This window comes from Aphelocoma coerulescens, chromosome 3 (assembly GCF_041296385.1).
Source record: "Aphelocoma coerulescens isolate FSJ_1873_10779 chromosome 3, UR_Acoe_1.0, whole genome shotgun sequence".
In the NCBI taxonomy this organism is placed as follows: Eukaryota; Metazoa; Chordata; class Aves; order Passeriformes; family Corvidae; genus Aphelocoma; species Aphelocoma coerulescens.
This window is the reverse complement of record NC_091016.1, coordinates 103,542,593-103,548,689: the sequence shown is the minus strand read 5'-3', so window position 1 is coordinate 103,548,689 and position 6,097 is coordinate 103,542,593. Positions and strand designations below refer to the sequence as shown.

Here is a 6,097-nt window from a genome sequence, read left to right as displayed (position 1 = left end):
GTCTTTAGGTTTGCATGTAGCTAGATGTGATATGCATAATAAAATTTCATTTTAAAATTTTAATTACTTCCTGAGACAGGTACAAAAAGTACTGGAAGCATGCAAAGTCAAGTACAGGGAAATTAGGAAACAGAATTATTATGCTCTGCATATTCCAACCAGATGATTTTCTAACCATTTTCATTGTGGTAGATGGATATCTGTTCTGTATGGGGTGGCCTGGTCTCATTTCTTAGCCCAGATGGATTTTTAGACACTGTGCCTAAACTCAGAAAAAAACTGACTCATAAGTTCTAAGCAATGTGTCCACGGTCACCCACTGGAAGTGTATTAAACAGCAATTCTGATTCTGAAATTATTATTCCAGTTTTAGGGGAAAATAACAATCACATTCACAGCCACAGCAACAATATAACATTGACATAATCAATAATAATAGTAATTATAAATAATGTATTCAAGCTTTAGATGAGAAATTCCTTTCCGTAAATATGCATGACATTCCCCAAGTAAGTCAGTGAATGAGTGTCTGCATGATGAAAAGCAAACATGCCTGTCCAGAATTCAAAAACACTACAAGTATGAATCTCAACACTAAAATCCACTCCATCAGCACCCAAGCTATCCACAGAAACTTTGAAAGTCAGAAATTTTGGCATGATTAATGAAGCTATGAGCCATGACTTTGTGAAAGACAAATTATGGACATGATAGAGCAGATGCAAATTAAAATTGATTCAATGAGGGACAACGAGAGCTGACACAGGCATGTGTTGGCAAAGGCCAGTTTAGACAAAGTAATATTTTATTAAAAGGCCAAAGATGCAAAAAAAAAAAAAAAAAAGGAAAAATCTTTCAACGATCACTGTCAAGTAAAAACAAGCCAAATACAAAACCCAAACTGAAACCCCTTAATGTAAGTATTTTTATATTGGTAATAGTAACATTGGAAACAATTACCTCTGTCCTGAAATTTCAGACATGCAAATAAATTCTGACTTACAGCTTACTTTCCCCTAGAATAGTCTAAACTCTTTCTTAATATTTACAGACTTCAGAGCATCATAATGAAGACAAGCACATTGGCATGGAAACTGCCTGTGTAAATTACCTCCACAGTATCTGTAGGAATCAGACTTAGATTGCAAAGTAAAAATATCCAGACACTAGGGATATCAGGGCAAAATAAGGCCTGCTTCCCGTTACCCTATGTAAGATCAAGTTTCCTCTCAAGTGTAGTTCCATCTCAGTTTTCAGTTGTTTTGGCTTACAGAAATCTTTGTCTAAGGATGAATTATTTTTAACATCTGTCCAGGTTCATATATGGCTCTATGTAGAAATGTGGAAAAGATGAACTGCAGATGATGTACTGAATCACTCATAAAAAGTCCCCGTTAACAAAAGCGATACTCCTCAGTTATGAAGTTTCCTACAGCCAACAAAACCAATGTAGGATTTCCTTCCGGAGCCAAAGAAAACTGTTGTCCTAGTAATTTAGACATTGCTACAGTGCATGAAGCTTCCATCCATTCTCCTGCTTTCACAGCTCTCAGTGGCTGAATGTTTACATACTCTTTCCTTTTCCTTTTTACAGTCTTTCCTTCCAGATTAGTCTCTATAGTATCCTTCTGTCAGGACTTAAACCACGCAGTCAACTCGTTTCAAAGCACTGTCACAGGAGGAAGTTCTCACAAAATAAGCCACCAAAACAGGCACAGATGGAAAACAGGAAGGCATTAATTTCAGGCCTACAAAAGGTGGAATGTTTGGAATTAGCACACCAGACAAGATTCCACTGTGCAGACTGTGGGAAAAGCATGGATGCAACAACAGCCTGGTGAGGCAGATCTGGGTAATCTATTTGGACCAAAATTCCCATCATTCCAAACTGTGGGAAAGGAAGCAAATGCTTACACACATACCATCCCAAGTTGTGGGAACAGCATGTACGTCTCTGGAGTAACCACCCCTGAAGGTGTTTAAGAAAAGACTGGATGTGGCATTCAGTGCCATGGTGTAGTTGGCAAGGTGGTGTTAAGTCATAGGTTGGACTCAATGATCTCAAACGACTTTTCCAACCTAGTTGATTCTCTCCTTCTATGACTTGGTCTGTATAAAAGTGGTGTCTCCAGAGAAATACTCTGGGGATCCCACCATTGAGAAGACCAGAAGAAGAAGGGCCGGGGGAGATGTCGTGGTGACTATAATCTGTTTCTCTCTCTCTCTTTCTCCCCACCCCGTTCCTATTTCTACCTCTCCCTCTCACATTTACTGTTAAATACAATCCGTATTATTGACTTTAGCATAATGTCTTTTAATTCAGGCAGTCATCTTTTAACAACTGGACCCTAATATTATTCCAATGGATCATAACCTTAATTGATGTCAGGTGTGGGATCCTAACATTATTCCAGTGGAACATAATACCTTCCCAGGATGGCTTCTCTCTACTGCCAAAGAAAATGCTGCCCAGTTGGCTACTGCATCATGACAAACTGCACTCATACAACATTTTCTAATATTGTCCTTCAAAAATATGCAAAGCTACCAACAGTTCTAACCAAAAATGATAAGACTTGTTTTTCTTCATTAATTTTGTAAGATTGCAAGCACGAACACCTTTTTCAATAACAGCGGCGCTGTGAGGAGGGAGGGGGGAGGTCTGCGGCTGTATCCGCCTGTACCCCACAATGCCCCGTGCCCTTCCCGCTCTCCCTCCCTCCCCCAGGCTGGCGCTGCAGCGCACCCGAGGCTCAGGTGGTAACGGTGGGGGGCGTGGCCAGGGGGGGCCCGGGGGGTGGGGGGAGGCCAATGGCAAGGGGGGGAGGGGAGAGATGGGGGGCCCGGCCCTGGCGGGACCAATCAGGGGCACAGGGGGAGGCAGGATGGGGGGAGGGTGGCAATGGCGGCGGGAGGACGGAGGGGGTGCATGCGGTGACGTCACAGTGCGGCTTTGTCTTCCATCCCCACCTTCCCCCCCCCACAGTTGCAGCCACATGACTCCCAGAGCTGCCCTCCCCCACCAGTGCTCCCAGTAAGCGGCACCAGTGACCTCCCAGTGACCTCCCCCAAGCTCCCTGACCTCCCTCCCAGAGCTCCCATTGTCCCCAGTGCTCCCAGGAACCCTTTCTGGCTCTCCCAGTCTCTTCAGTCTGCCCTCCCAGTGCACCCAGTGCTCTCCTCTAACTCTCCCAGTTCACCCATCGCCCCTTCCCAATGCTCCCAGTCCCACTGGTGACCCTCCCAGTGCTCCCTCCCAGTGCCCCAGGGACCTTCCCAGTCCCTCCAGTGACTCCAGTCCTTCTTCCCATTGCTCCCAGTTGCTGTATCCCTCCTCCCAATCCCTCCCAGTCTCTCTAGTCCCTCTTCCCGTCTCTCCCAGTACCCGTATCCCTGCTCCCAATCCCTCCCAGTCTTTCCCAACCCACCCAGTCCCTTCAGCCCCGCTCTCTGGCCCTCGAACCCCTCTCCCAGTCCCTCCCAGTCCCTGCCTGCCCCCACATCCCCCTTCCCAGTGCACTCCAGTCCCTCCCAGTCCCTGTGACCCTGCTCTCAGCGCTCCCCAGTCCCTCTAATCCCACTCCCAGCCCCTCTAACTCCATTCCCAGTCCCTCTACCCTCACTCCCAGTCCCTCCCAGTTCCCCCCCAGCCCCTCTAACTCCACTCCCAGTCCCTCTACCCTCACTCCCAGCCCCTCCTAGTGCCTCCCAGTCCCTCTAACCCCCCTCCCAGCCCCTCCCAGCACCCCCCAGTCCCTCTAAACCCCATTCCTAGTCTTTCCCAGCACCCCCCAGTCCCTCTAACCCCACTCCCAGTCCTTCCCAGTGCCCCCCAGTCCCTCTAACCCCACTCCCAGTCCCTCCTAGCGCCTCCCAGCTCCCTCCCAGTGCTGGGCCATGTTGTCGTGAAACATGGATTTAAATGAAACACAAGGATTTTAATTATAGGTTAGCTGTGTTGAAATTAGTTAGAATAGGAGGGAATTGAGGCCTGGCTAAAATTAATTAAAATAGTTAGGAGAGATGGACCTGAAATGGTTTTCAAGATGTTAGTAATTGATTACTGAATAATTGATGATCTGTCACTTGTATGTTTGTTTAGCTGTGCTTAGAATGAGGAACAGAAACATTGATAAGTTGGTCTAGGGAACAGAGACAATTACCAATTTCCTCCCTCTGTGAGAACCGCTCCAAAAGTCACGCAAAAGGAAATTTGGAGGTCACTGAAGTAATTAAGATTGTTAAAGTTCAAAAAGGTGCGAAAGGTCAAAATGAGGGAGATGAGCTTACTTCATCTATCTGGGACCACTGACCCAATTCAAGACCACTGACTCAATTCAGAGAATACACTATGCATGCTTAATGACATTTAAGCTCATTTCCATACGAAGCAGAGAATGGGAAGTGTTAATGTCATGAATATACATTTATATTTTGGATATTCATAATTTTTGTAAATAAAAAGCTTTGTATTTGCTCAGCATTTTCAGGAGCTATCCCACGCAGTGCCTGGCGCCAAATAAACATACACTTTCTAACTTTAAACCATTAGAGAGTCTTTGTCCATCTCAGTTTGATATCGATACTAGATCAATATTTGTATTTTAATAAATCAGTCATGTGCAGAGGTGCTGCATTTCCATCTGCGGGGGCATGAGGCAGCGGTGCTGTGCTCCATGACGTGGCTGCAGGCCGAGGAGCATTTCTGCAATGTCACCATCGTGGTGCAGAGCCTGCCCTTCTGCAGCCACCGCATTGTTCTGGATGGCTGCTCGCCCTTCCTGCTGAACCCTGTGGCTGAGCTGCACATGTTGCAGGCCCACACTGACCCCGCGCTGGCCGACCTGCTGCTGTCCTGGTACACGGGCACCCTGGAGTTTGCCGGATGCGACCTGGTCAACTACCTGACGGCGGCCAGCTACCTGCAGATAGAGCACATGGTGGTGTGCTGCCACAGTGCGCTGGCCCGCTTCATCCAGCCACCGCCAGCTGCCCCCGCACAGCTGCCTGAGCCCGAGGAGGATGAGGACAAGGAGGATGAGGAGGATGTGGCCCCTGATGTGTACATTGTCAAGGTGGAGCCAGCCGCCACCCCACGCTAGCACAGGGAGATGTGCGCGTGGCCGGCCGTGGCCACAGCCAAGGCGGCCAGAGTGGCGCAAGGAGGAGGAGTGGTGGTGGCAGCCATGGCGGGGATGGCTGGGATGGCAGCGCAGGACCCCCCGTGTCCCCCCCAGCTGGGGGTGGTCAAGGCCTGCTACAGCCTGGCCAAGGATGCCGAGGGCAAGGGGCTGCTCATCTTCCCTGATGGTGGTGGCGAGGAGCCGGTGGGCAGCACGGGCACAGTGAGCTCCTCGGGGGCGGCCATGGCAGGCGCAGGACCGGCGGCGAGCACCCCATCGGCATCATTGTGCTGCAGGAAGTGCGGGGAGGCATTCCAGGGAGTGGAGAAGCTGGTGTTCCACATGCGCGCCCTGCACTTCGTGTTCACGTGCCTGCGCTGCGGGAAGCAGTTCAACCTCAGCAGCAACTGGAACCAGCACATGAATGTGCACCGCGGCGTGAAGTCTCACGGCTGTGGCATTTGCAGCAAGACATTCACACAGAAATCCATGTTACACAACCACCTGAACCTGCACAGTGGCACGTGGCCCTACCGCTGCTCCTACTGTGACATGCGCTTCGCCCACAAAGCCAGCCATCTGCTGCCACCTCAAGGAGCAGCATGGCAAGACCACAGCCCAGAACATGCTGGAGACCAGGGCGGCTGAGGGGGGGTCCTGCTGCACTGACCCCTGTGGGAGGCGCCCCAGCGCAGCCCAGGGAGGACCCCCAGGGTCAGAGGGGATGAGCCTCGAGGAGCTGGGTCCTCTCCCAGACTAGGAGGGGGTGGCCCCTGGATGGCTGGGTGGGGAGTGACCCCCCAGAGCTAGGGGGAGTGACCCCCCCGGAGTGGTGGGGAGTGACCATTAGACATCTGAATCCCTCCCTGACACAGAGGGGGTGACTCCCAAAATGATGGGGAACGACCTCAAAGTGAGGGGGAGTGACCTCCCCCAGAGCGGTGGGGAGTGATCACTGGACACCTGAGTCCATC

The 6,097-nt window shown here is 50.0% G+C and overlaps 1 pseudogene; it reads left to right on the top strand.

Moving 5' to 3' along the window:
• Positions 1-491: 491 nt before the first annotated feature.
• LOC138107067 (zinc finger and BTB domain-containing protein 12-like) lies at positions 492-5,883 on the top strand (annotated as a pseudogene).
• The last annotated feature ends 214 nt before the right edge of the window (positions 5,884-6,097 follow it).